Genomic DNA, 12,500 nt, shown 5'->3' with positions numbered 1-12,500 from the left:
AATAAAATGTGGGTAAACCAATGTGTAATATAATTGCTGTAAGGCTTTCAAGGGTAATGTTTTGCGTAGTTGATGAAGAAGTCCACAAAGTTTATTTAGTTTAGATACTATATTGCCTATGTGAGTTTTCCAATTTAATTGAGAATCAATGTGAATCCCAAGGAACTTAGTATGAAAAACCCTTTTGATTGGGACATTTGCGACATTGACATGAGGTATAACAGGAGGCATGTCTTTATTCCTATGAAAAATTATATAATGTGTCTTGTCGACATTCAGGGTAAGCCTATTTAGGGTCATCCATCTTCTTATACTTATCATTTCACTGTTTGTGGAGTTGATCAAATCTATAATGGAGTGCCCCGAAGCGTAACAGCAAGTATCGTCAGCATAGAGAGTGAAGCTCAGACAGCTCGCATTGACAATATCATTGATATAAAGAAGAAACAGAATGGGTCCCAAGATGGAGCCCTGTGGGACTCCATGAGCGATAGTTCTTTTAGAGGAGTTGCAGTCATTGAAAACTACATACTGTGTGCGGTTTGACAGATACGAAGCGAACCAAGCATGTACACTCCCTTTTATACCATAATGGTATAATTTTTCCAAAAGAATTCGATGGTTGACCGTATCAAATGCTTTGGAAAGGTCTAAAAATATAGCAAGAGTAAATTTACGACCATCAAAAGATTTTAAAGTTTCATTTGTGAAGTCTGAAACCGCTAATTCAGATGATTTGTTCTTCAAGAAACCATACTGACAATTGTTGATTATATCATTTGCATAAAGAAAATCAGTTAATCTAATGGACATGATTTTTTCAAAGATTTTGCTAAAAGCTGTTAGTATGGAAATTGGGCGATAGTTATTAAGGCAAGGGGTGCCAGTCTTGAACATGGGATGAACTTTGGCAATCTTAAGTTTCGTGGGAAATACTCCCATGCTAAATGATATAGTGATTACATGTTTCAGGGGCTTGAGAATGCAAGGAAGTATTTTCTTAATAATGTTGATGGGAATGCAGTCGTCCCCTGGAGAGGAAGTTTTAAGGCCATTAACAACATTGATGATGTCTCTGTCTGTTATCGGAGTCAGGCTCATGTGGTTGTTGTTGGAGGGCCCGAGAAATTCTTTAAAGTCTCCGTCCACATTAGGGGTTAATCGTGACAGATTTTCGCCTATGTTTATAAAATATTTGTTAAATTCATTTGTAATGACGTTTGGGTCATCGATTTCTTTCTCATCTATTATTACTTTGTCAGTTTTTTGTTTATTATTCCTGTGAAGAACATCATTTAGAATTTGCCATGTCTTCTTAGTGTCACCTGCACTTTGATCAAGCTTCATTTTGTAATGATCTGCCTTTGCCTTCCGAATTGTTAGTTTTAAGCGGTTGCGAAGAGACCGAAATGTCTCGCCGTAGGAGAGTGGCCACTTTGCATATTTCTTTTGAAGTTTGTTTTTTTCTTTGATTAAGTTTCTTATTTCACATGTAATGTATGGTTTCTTAAAGGACTTGGATTTTAGTGACTTACATTTTAATGGGAAAAATCTTTCAAAGGAGGGGAGGGAGAGAGAGATATAGAGATAAAAAGGGAGGAAAAAAATCTCATTAACAGTTAAAAATATGAACTAATATCAGCCAAAAGCAACTGTTTATTCAAGGAATTTCAAAATATATACGTAATGAATAAATAAAAGGGAAATTTCGAATGCTAATGTACAGTGCGCATATGATCATGTTTATCCCTATTGCCATTATCTGTATTTCTATCATGCGTTTCTATCATTATACTATTTATCTGCGTCACTCCTGATCGCCATTACCACTCACTATGATTGGCGTGATTCTTTATCATCTTTATTGTAAGTTAATTTTTCCTTTTCTTTCTCTCTCTCTCTATCAACCATCTTCGTTTTTTTCTTTTTTCTGTGAAAGTAAACTTGGCTGTGGTTTCTGTCTATATCTGTTTATCTTTCTCTTTCTCTCTCTCACTTTTCTTATTCTTTATATATCAGCTTGCAATGTCATCGTATACCCCCCCCCCTCGACACGAAAGAAACACTAACTAAACATATTCCAGTAAGAATTTCACCGCCCCCCCCCCACAAAAAAAAACTTTGAATCTTATATATTCCGATTTGCTGTTTATTACTCAATCATAGTGACCTTATCTATATGAAATGATTAATATAATTTGTGGTCGAGGGATATGTAAATAAATTCCTACTGGTGACTCCTTTTACCATAAATTTCGACAAATAACTATAGACTTGCAAACGAGAGTGGTAGCCCCTGTAAATAAACTATTTGGCCTTCTGGTAATTTCTAATGGCATTGTCGATTTGGAGGTCTGTGAAGAGTATTGATAATAATGATAATGGTAAACGCAGTGAACATGCCAACAAAATGAGTACAAAAGAGAGAGAGAGAAAAAAACGAGCACTTTATACTTTTTCCAGGATTTTTCTTAATGCTTAGGCCACAGATTTTTTTTTTTTTCTTGAATAGCGGGCAAGTCTGGCGATAATGAAGGAAATCCCCAGCTTCCAAAGATCAGAAGCAAAGGAATGCATCAGTTCCAGCCCCACCTGGAGGAAGTGAAATGCTGTTTTACTAAAAGACAGACAAAGAATTCTTTCAACCAGAATTTGTTATTTTGGAAATCAAAATCAAATATATCCACGATGGACAATAGACATGACATGACACACGAGAGTAAGGTATTTCCGCCAAATATATTTCTTTTTTCTTTTGAGGACGGGAGAAATTATACCATACACAATGAATCATACACAAATTGTATTTGTATTTATTTTTCGCTATTTCTTTCGCGGACGTCACAATATCGGCGGAAAATAAGCATAAGAAAAGATTCGGGATTTTTTCATTTTTCATTTTCCTGGAAATAAATGCTGGCGGGCCAGCTAAAAAAAGAAAAAAAAAAGAAAAAGGGATTTAAACAGGCTGGCAACTTCATTGGAATATGTTAAGATTGGACATATTTCAGTGCAATGATAGGCATACAACAACGTTTAATACATTTTACTCTTTTGTTGAAAGCATACGCATGCGCGAGTACACTCACATACACATATATGCGTTTAACATTGCATACATAAGTGTAATATAACGGTTCTCGTAGAAATTATTATATAATTCAACTACATATAATTTACATGTCTCCGTGGTGTAGTGGTTAGCACGGTCGCCTCCTACGCGACAGACTCGGGTTCGATCCCCGACGGATACTACATCCAGACGGTTTTATGCAGGAATATCTGCTTGCATCTCTATCTGCTTACCTACCCTTCCATATATCTTTCTACTTTTATTTCTGTCTCTTTCTCCGGTGTTTACAATGCGAAGGAGTATGAAGGAATTGGAACGTTTGATTTTGTATTTTTTCCATTTCTTTAGTTGTTTGTTAGTGTTTATGCGCGTTTTCGTAATTTTGCTGTCAGTCTTCTCATAATCATATGATTGTATTTATATGAGAAGCAAAGACTGGGAGGAGGAAGAAGAGCACGAACAAGTGACGAAGAGAAAGAAAGAAAAATCAAGACGGAGTAGGAAAGGTAGAAGGATGGAAAGAGGCAAAAGAAGCAAATTTTGTTTTATCATCTTGCTTAGTGTTATCTTCGTTCCACTTTGCCTACTTCAGATAAGTACGATTTCATAGGAGAGAAGAATGGTCTCTTTTTACAGTAGCTTGATAATTACCTATATGTTTTGAATAGTTTGTTGTCACTGTAGTTCACAGTCTTGAAATAATCAAATACTATTTTTGGTCCGTAATGAAATAAAAACACAAACTAGACAAACCAGACAGTACAGCTACCAAGGTGTGAAATGCTACTACTGTTGCATTGTGACAGGTGGATCCTGTGGGAACCATATATACCTGTTTTATATCGAATGAGATGTAATTGTTTACATTTCATTTCATTTTCTGTTTGTACCATGTGAGATAATTGTAATTCATCTTATCAGATTTCTTGTCCACATTACATTTGATTCTCTCTTCCCACGAAACTACTTTTTAGCTATATGTTTTTATGTTGATACCATTTGGTATAAATTATCCATTCCAAGATTCTTAACACATATACATCACTGAGAAAGCATGTAATTCCATGGCGACACAGTTGTATATTGATTTATGTTTTCATAAACGTACTGCGGTTGGGTTTAAACTGTTACTTTAACAGAAAATTGTGAGAAATTCATGATATAAACAAGATTTCATTAAAAGGAATTCGAATGAACACCAATGATTACGAAAATATTCTTTATCATTGACATGGAATGTTAACTAAAACTTTCGAGACGATCGTAGTATTAACTTTACAAAACGCTTCAAAGATTACAGCTGATTTCCACTGATGTTCAAAAATAAGAATATTTATTACTTCTCGACATTTTAGGATAGGCAGATGCCTTGGGAAGTCATTAAGAGGATTTAGAAATACTGGTAACTTCACAACAAGGCTTGGAAATGCACATAGATTCTACCCTTACTTTCGAAAAAAAAATCTTTAAAATTTCAATTCCACTTCGAGCTGTATATCTCCCCGCGGCAAATCCTCCTTCGGCGAGGATCCAGATGGATTCCCAGCGATTCCCTCAGCGCCGCCTCCGCTCGTGAGCCCAATCTCAGCGTCGCCGCGGGCAACTTCCCTTCAGGAATCGGGTCACGTGACGCAGCCAGCGGTTCCGCGCCGAAGGGGAGAGGAAAGGCACTGGCAAGGTGGGTGACGCGCGCGGGAAACATTTTATATCATGGCTGAGCGATGCAGGTGAATGTTCGTCAACGGCAAAGGGGGAGTTCATTTCTAGATGATTGGACTCGTGAGGGAATTCGAGTCGCTGACTACTACACATGTAATAACATTTTTTGTTTGTTTGTTTGTTTATCACAACTGTAGAATCAGCGAGTCTTACTTTCATATTTTGGAGGTTTTTACCTGTCAAGTCAAAAAGACTTTCTCCAGAATATGCGGAGCGCAGGTCTGTACTACCTCTGCAGCAAGAAAGCAAGAGAGAGAGAGAGAGAGAGGGAGAGAGGAAGGGAAAGAGAGAAAGATAGAGGGAGAGAGAGAGAGAGAGAGAGAGAGAGAGAGAGAGAGAGAGAGAGGGAGAGGAAGGGAGGAAGGGAAAGAGAGAAGGAGAGAGTAAGAAAGAGGGAGAGAGAGATATAGAGCAAGAGAGATAGACGCCAAATAGACAGACAATGCGAGAAACTTTGGTCATTGATATGAAATTAATAATATTAGCTGTTAGCCTACTAAGTTGGTTTATTTACAATAGTCACCAAATGATTTCTGTTCGATCTACCCATATCTCTTCTATTTTCTTCTCTCACTTCTCCTGCATTACCCTTGTTATAGTTGATATACCCACCATAAGCATTGTTTTGAATCTTCAGAAAGAATGGGAGGAAGAGGTTAAGGGAGAGATGGAAAATACTCAGAGATGGAAAATACTCAGAGATGGAGGAGGAGGAGAAGGAGATGGAGGAGGAGGAGATGGAGGAGAAGGAGGAGGAAGAGGAGGACGGGGAAGAGGACTGGCATTACTATGATCGTGTTAATCATAGTCGTTATAAGTAATACTGTCATCTCTTTTACGTGTATACACTATCCCTACCATGATGACACTAATCTTTATTACTGATGTTCTAAATATCATCATCATTATCATCGCATCACCATCTTGATCATCGTTAAGTCAATATCCTTTGTATTACTATTATTGTCATTAATATCCGTTGTCTTTATTAGTAAGAGTAATAGTATTTTTAGTAGCAGTACTCCTACTACTGTGTTTATTATCATTATCATTTTAATTACTTTTAGTATTACGTTTATTATAATTACTATCACTCATTACTGTTGTGATTACAGTTGTCATTATTATTATTATTATCTCTTGTAGTTGTACTCATGAATTTTAGTATTAGTATCTATGTTTTTATCCTATCTATGATTATCATTGTTATTGATATTATTGTTATAACTATTATTATTATTAAGCAATTATTATTACCATTTCCATCTTTATCATTCTTATTATTATCATGGAAACAGCAGGACATCCTTTAATGTGGGACAAATATTGAAGAAATGACCACTAAATGGTTGCAAAAAGTAGCGAGTTGATATTTTATTGATATTTTAAAAATACGATTCTAATTCATTAGAATACGTATTTTCTAATTCATTAGAATACGTATTTTTAGAATATCAATAAAATATCAACTCGCTACTTTTTGCAACCATTTAGTGGTCATTTCTTCAATATTTGTCCCACATTAAAGGATGTTCAGCTGTTGCCATGATAATAATAAGAATAATAAAGATGGAAATGGTAATGATAATTGCTTAATAATAATAATAGTTATAACAGTAATATCAATAACAATGATAATCATAGATAGGATAACAAAATAGATACTAATACTAAAACTCATGAGTACAACTACAAGAGATAATAATAATGATAATGACAACTGTAATCACAACAGTAATGAGAGTGATAGTAATTATGATAACCGTCATACTAAAAGTAATTAAAATGATAATGATAATAAAGACAGTAGTAGGAGTACTGCTACTAATAATACTATTACTCTTACTAATAAAGACAACGGATATTAATGACAATAATAGTAATACAAAGGATATTGCCAATTATAACGATGATCAAGATGGTGATGCGATGATAATGATGATGCTATTTAGAACATCAGTAATAAAGATTAGTGTCATCATGGTAGGGATAGTGTATACACGTAAAAGAGATGACAGTATTACTTATAACGACTATGATTAAGACGATAATGGTAATGCCAGTGCTAAAAAAAGTTAATGATGGTCAATCTCTGAGTAATTCACATCTCTCCCTAAACCTATTCGTCCCAGTCTTTTTGAAGATTCAAAACGATGCTTATGGTGGGTATATCAACTATGATAACAAGGGTATTGCAGGAAAAGTGAGAAAAGAAAATAGAAGAGATATGGGTAGATCGAAAAGAAATCATTTGGTGACTATTGTAAATAAACCAACTTGTAGGCTAACAGCTAATATCATTGATTTTATATCAAAGACCAAAGTTTCTCGCATTGTCTGTCTATTTGGCGTCTCTATCTCTCTTGCTCTATATCTCTCTCTCCCTCTTTCTTACTCTCTCCCTCTATCTTTCTCACTTTCCCTTCCTCCCTTCCTCTCTCTCTCTCTCTCTCTCTCTCTCTCTCTCTCTCTCTCTCTCTCTCTCTCTCTCTCTCTCTCTCTCTCTCTCTCTCTCTCTATCTCTTGCTTTCTTGCTGCAGAGGTAGCACAGACCTGCGCTCCGCATATTCTGGAGAAAGTCTTTTTGACGACTTGACAGGTAAAAAACTAAAATATCAAAGTAAGACTCGCTGATTCTACAGTTGTGATAAACAAGAAAATATGTTATTACATGTGTAGTAGTCAGCGACTCGAATTCCCTCACGAGTCCAATCATCTAGAAGTGAACTCACCCTTTGCCGTTGACGAACATTCACCTGCATCGCTCAGCCATGATATAAAATGTTTCCCGCGCGCGTCGCCCACCTTGCCAGCGCCTTTCCTCTCCCCTTCGGCGCGGAACCGCTGGCTGCGTCACGTGACCCGATTCCTGAAAGGAGGGCGGCCGCGGCGACGCTGAGATTGGGCTCACGAGCGGAGGCGGTGCTGAGATTGGGCTCACGAGCGGAGGCGGTGCTGAGATTGGGCTCACGAGCGGAGGCGGTGCTGAGATTGGGCTCACGAGCGGAGGCGGTGCTGAGATTGGGCTCACGAGCGGAGGCGGTGCTGAGATTGGGCTCACGAGCGGAGGCGGTGCTGAGATTGGGCTCACGAGCGGAGGCGGTGCTGAGATTGGGCTCACGAGCGGAGGCGGTGCTGAGATTGGGCTCACGAGCGGAGGCGGTGCTGAGATTGGGCTCACGAGCGGAGGCGGTGCTGAGATTGGGCTCACGAGCGGAGGCGGTGCTGAGATTGGGCTCACGAGCGGAGGCGGTGCTGAGATTGGGCTCACGAGCGGAGGCGGTGCTGAGATTGGGCTCACGAGCGGAGGCGGTGCTGAGATTGGGCTCACGAGCGGAGGCGGTGCTGAGATTGGGCTCACGAGCGGAGGCGGTGCTGAGGGAATCACTGGGAAATCCATCTGGATCCTCGCCGAAGGAGGATTTGCCGCGGGGTGATGTACAGCTCTAAGTGGAATTGAAATTTTAAATATTTTTTTTCAAAAGTAATGATAGAATCTATGTGCATTTCCAAGCCTCGATATGAAGTTACCAGTATTTCTATATCCTTTTAATGACTTCCCAAACATCTGCCTGTCCCTAAAATGTCGAGAATAGATTCTTATTTCTGAACATTATTCGAAATCAGCTTTAACCCTTGAACCGTTTTGTAGATTCAATACTACGATCGTCTCGAAAGTAGTTTTAGTTAGCATTCCATGTTAACGATAAACAATAATTTCGTAAACATTGGTGCGCTTTTCGAGTTCCTGTCATATGAAATCATGTTTTTATCATTCATTTCTTAAAATTTTCTGTTCAAGTAACAGTTTTTACCCAATCGAAGTACGTTTTCGAAGATAAATATAAATCAATAAATCTTCTGTAATTCGCTATGAAATCACATGCTTTCTGAGTAGTGTATATATTTATAATACAATATATCAAATGGCATCAGTATAGAAAAATATATAGCTGAAAAAAAGTTTCATGGGAAGAGAGGATAAAATCTTATAAGGTGAAGTACAACAATTCATCTCATACGGTACAAGCAGAAAAAAAATGAAATGTTAGGAATTACATCTCATACGGTACAGAATAGAAAATGCATGATTAGCACAGGATCCGGCTGTCACGATGCAGTCTGTCTGGTTTGTCCACTTTGTGTTTTTGTTTCATTCCGGACCATAAGTAGCATTTGGTTATTTCAAGGCAATGTTAACTACAGGGACAGCAAACCATTCAAATATATTGGTAATTATCAAGCTACTCTCAAAAGGAATCATTCTTCTCTCCTGCGAAATCATTTTTCAACACTAGGCAAGATAATAAAACAAAACATGCTTCTTTTGCCTCTTTCCTTCCTTCCACTTTTCCTACTCCGTCTTCATTTTTATTTATTTCTCTTCATCACTTGTTCCTCTTCTTCCCCCTTCATCTTTGTTTCTCTTATTACAAATATTACAGCAAAGTAGTGAAAACGCGCATAAACACTAACAAACAACCAAGCAAATAAAAAAATCCAAAATCAAACTTTCATACTCCTTCGCATTGTAAACACCGGAGGAAGGGACAGAAACAAAAGTAGAAATAGAAATGGAACGGAAGATAAATAGAAATACAAACAAAAATTCAAAAAAAGGCTCTTAGTATCCGTCGGGGTTCGAACCCGAGCCTGTCGCGTAGGAGGCGACGTGCTAACCACTACACCACAGAAACATATAATATAAATTGACTTTACTTAATTTATAATGTAGCTTTTACGAGAATTCTTATATTATACTTATGTATGTCATGTTGCGTACATGTGTGTGTGTGTGTGTGTGTGTGTGTGTGTGTGTGTGTGTGTGTGTGTGTGTGTGTGTGTGTGTGTGCTTTCACTTAAAGAGTAAGATGTATTATCCAGCCGTAGAAGAATGAAATGAAGTTACCAACCTCCTTTAAGTACCTCTTTTCTTGGCTCCTTCAAATAACTACTTTCCGAAAATATTCAATTAATAGAAAATATCTACCTATCTTCCTTCTTTATATCAATCAAGTATTAAGATAAAGAGAAATCCTGAAAACATAAGACATTAGCTATTTTCTTCCTTTGTTTTGTAATTTTGTTGGCATGTTCACTTCTGTTACCATTATCATTATTATCAATACTCTCCACAAACCCCTAAATCGATAATACCATGAGAATGCGTATTTCGAAATTACCAGTGAGCCATATAGTTTATTTACAGGTGTTGCCATTCTCGATTGCAATTCTACATTTATTAGTCGAAATTTGGCGTTAAAGGAGTCAGCAGTAATAAGTTATTAATATATCACTGGATCACATGTAATATGTCTCTTTTCATTACAGATCTAAATAAGTTATATGATTGCATTCCTTCATCCGTTTACGCTTTAAATAAATATCTCTATTACACTATTCATCTCACTTGTTTCATATTCTCATGAGTCTTTATAACTGCATTCGTTCATCTCATGCCTATTCCTCGACAACCATCCATTAAATGAGTATTGGACAACTGTTTCGCTTGAGATGATGGTAGTGATAACGATAATAAGAACAGTAATGGTAATGGTGACAGGGAATAGTGATAATGCTAGTAAAGAAAACTGCATCTACGGTAATAATGTTGTCCTTGCCAAGCCTACCTCCAGCCATACTGCCTCCACTTTATAGATATGTTCCCTGAATGTTCCCGATCCGTTTATCTTTGTGTCGCTTTCCATTTTTCTCTCTTTCCCTCACACTCTTTCATTTCTCCCTGTCTCTCCATTTTACATATTATACTATGAATGCGCGTGCAGTGTCTCTCTTTCATTGCTGCCCCCCTCTCTATCTCAGTACCTGATCTCTCTCCCTCTCTCTCTCTCTCTCTCTCTCTCTCTTTCTCTGTCTGTCTCTCTCTCTCTCTCTCTCTCTCTCTCTCTCTCTCTCGCGCGCGCGCGCGCTATTCTTCTGATTAGTGCAGATCGTCGAAATGTAAGAATGGTTAATGTTTTGAGTAATAAAGAAATGTCAACATAAACGGATAACGGAGTAATATGAAATCTATAAACAAATATGTAAATTCAAATACTACAAATGTGTTACTAAATTAACTGACAAAGAAGTGTATATATAAAATACAGTTTATCGTTTCTTATGATAGATTTAATCGCCGCATTTAACCAGCATTTATGACTACAACAGTCGTCTCATAACTGTCTCTAATTTCGTACATGAATTTACGTCCCTCTGCAGCTTTGCTAATACTTACGTGTAGCGTGGTTGGTAGGATGAGTCCCTCTCACCTTCTTCCCTTTTTCATATCATTACACATATGTCAGGAAGTTTTATTTTGAAGCTGTTAATAATGATAATAACATTAATAATTATTTCAATGCGACAGAGGGAGCGAAGATACTTTCTATTTACCCGGCACCTTTCTCTTTCTCTCTTTCTCTTTCTCTTTCTCTTTCTCTCTCTCTCTCCCTCTCTCTCTCTCTCTCTGACTTTAAGCTAGTGTACAAGGAGATCGTGCAGTTCGTTCTATGTTGCAAGTCATAAAAAAAACATGATTATACTAAAACGGATCTCATTGCAAACAGACCTAAGCTTCTCTCCTGTGAGTTCGTGTCTCTTATCTGAAGTGGGCAAAGTGGAACGAAACAACCCTAAACAAGACAAAATAACAATATAACGTCTTTCCTTCCTTCCCCATTTCCTGCTCCGTCTTAAGTTTTATTTCTTTTCTTTCATCACTTCTCCGTTCTCTTCCTCCTCCTCCCATTCTTTGCTTTTCATATTAATAATACCATCACATGATGATGGAAGGAATAAAAACAAATTTGAGAAAACACGCAAATCAAAAAATCCAAAATCAAACGTTCCAATTCCTTCGTACTCCTTTGCATTGTAAATACCTACGAAAGAGGAAGAAGCAAAATTAGAAATATATATGGAACGGAAGGTAACTACAGAGAGATGCAAATAGAAACTCACGCATTAAAAATTTTGGGTGAAAAGTATCCGTCGGGAATTGAACCCGAGTCTGTCGCTTTAAAGGCGACCGTGCTAACCACTACACCACAGGAAATTTGATTAGAATTCTATGGTAGCTTTTGCGAGAATCGTTATATTACCCTTATGTATCTAATATTACATACATATATGTATGTGTGTGTGAGTTTTCACTAAAAGAATAAGATGTATTAAACAGTACCGTATGCCTACCATTGCACTGAAATATGTCCAATCTAAAACAAATCAGATGAATTTACCAATCTACTTTCCTAAAATATCCAGTTAAAATAAAAATTCTACCTATCTTCCTTCTTGTCTCAACTAAGTATTAAGTTCAAGACCTATTTTTTTACCTATTTTGTTGGCATGTTACCATTATCGTTATTACTATTCACAGACTTCCAAATCGACAAGAGCATTAGAAAACGCATTTCAGAATTAATAGTGGTGATTAATAGTGTTACCACTCGTTTGCAATTCTACATTTAATTGTTGAAATTTGTGGTTAAAGGAGTCAGCAATAATAAGTTATTGCTATATCCCTCGATCACATATAATATATCATTCATTATATATCTGTTAAAGTTATATATAAAATGCATTTGTTCACCCCGCTTACACTTTAAAATAAATCCCTCTATTACATTATTCATCTCACTGGTTTCATATTCTCATGTCTATATAACTGCATTCATAATTATCTCATGCCTATTCCTGGGCAACC

At 37.0% G+C, this 12,500-nt stretch overlaps 1 non-coding gene across 1 annotated transcript; it reads left to right on the top strand.

The window, feature by feature from the left end:
• The first annotated feature begins 3,182 nt into the window (after positions 1-3,182).
• TRNAR-CCU (transfer RNA arginine (anticodon CCU)) lies at positions 3,183-3,254 on the top strand. The gene has a single exon. It is a non-coding gene; the product is annotated as a tRNA-Arg (tRNA).
• Positions 3,255-12,500: the final 9,246 nt, after the last annotated feature.

This window comes from Penaeus vannamei, chromosome 33, assembly GCF_042767895.1.
Source record: "Penaeus vannamei isolate JL-2024 chromosome 33, ASM4276789v1, whole genome shotgun sequence".
Classification (NCBI taxonomy): Eukaryota; Metazoa; Arthropoda; class Malacostraca; order Decapoda; family Penaeidae; genus Penaeus; species Penaeus vannamei.
This window is presented reverse-complemented; position numbering and strand designations above follow the sequence as displayed.